The 1158-nt window shown below is 32.3% G+C and overlaps 1 long non-coding RNA gene across 1 annotated transcript; it reads right to left on the bottom strand.

Annotated features, from left to right (window-relative positions):
* Positions 1-372: 372 nt before the first annotated feature.
* LOC123268123 lies at positions 373-840 on the bottom strand. Its single transcript, XR_006510153.1, has 2 exons — positions 802-840; positions 373-443 (listed from the first exon to the last, which is right to left on the bottom strand). It is a non-coding gene; the product is annotated as an uncharacterized LOC123268123 (long non-coding RNA).
* Between the last annotated feature and the right edge of the window lie 318 nt (positions 841-1158).

Here is a 1158-nt window from a genome sequence, read left to right as displayed (position 1 = left end):
CCCTTCCCTGACGCGCAACACATCCCGGCTGGTTCATTTTTGAATTTCAAAGCATGACAATACGGGCATTCTTTGTCCATAGCACCAATTACTACTTTTGAATGAGCATAATATTCAATATCGGGCTCATACTGGAATGCTAGACGCAGAAATGATGTAGCTACAAATGCTCGATGTGCCTGTTGGCGTTGTTGGTCATTCGCTCTGCGTCTATTGACAGTAAAACGGTGTGATTGTCGTTGTTCTAATCTCATGACTTCATTGCGTTCAGCTCGTGTATCGTCTGATTGTTCTTGACGCAATTGCGCCATTTTTACACGCGCTCCAGTATTTTCTTCCTGAACTTGTTCTTTGGTTCTTTGGGCTCTTCTATTTCGAATGCTTCTAGATTTATTTGTATCACGGCTCAAATTGGCTCCTTTGCGTTTTGTTGGCATTGTTCACTGTACAATACGAAGCACACATGAATAGAACTGATTGAATTATTTAATTATTATATTTATCATTTATTTTATCTTTGATTACATTAAATATACATGTAAAAATGAGATAGTTTCACGAAAGCGAAAAATTTTATGTTTCTTAATTATATCGAAAATACATATTGTTAGAAATAGTGAAAAAAAAATTCTGTCGAAGTTAGAGCTCTTATAAGTAAACACAAAAAAAAATTTCCCACTTGTAATAAAAATCTAACTTTCACCGAATTCGTTTTTCATTATTCCCAACAATATTTTCGTTATAAATAAGAAAGAATAATTTTTTATTTTATAATAAACGTAAAAAATAATTTATACTTACAACTCAATAGCCGTTGTTTGCGGGAACTCGTGACACGTGTTGAGTATTTTAGAGGTTATGTAAGTCACTTAATTAACTGATCGTGCGATTTACACTCAAAATTAATAATTTTATTAGTTATTAAAAATGAATTATATTCAATAATATTAGTTATTAATAAATAAATAATAAAGTTACTCGAGAATATATTTGATATGAGAGTTACACTGAGATAGTAAAAATGTTCAATTACTACGCTTGAAGCATAAACACTTATAATAGCCGAAAACTGTAGAGGTAACATCCCTACTCCATGCTGTTTACAGGGTGAGAAGTGACACCGGTAGACACATGGAGGGGATAATTTTATTATTTTAA

Source organism: Cotesia glomerata, linkage group LG6, assembly GCF_020080835.1.
Source record: "Cotesia glomerata isolate CgM1 linkage group LG6, MPM_Cglom_v2.3, whole genome shotgun sequence".
Lineage (NCBI taxonomy): Eukaryota > Metazoa > Arthropoda > Insecta > Hymenoptera > Braconidae > Cotesia > Cotesia glomerata.
This window is presented reverse-complemented; position numbering and strand designations above follow the sequence as displayed.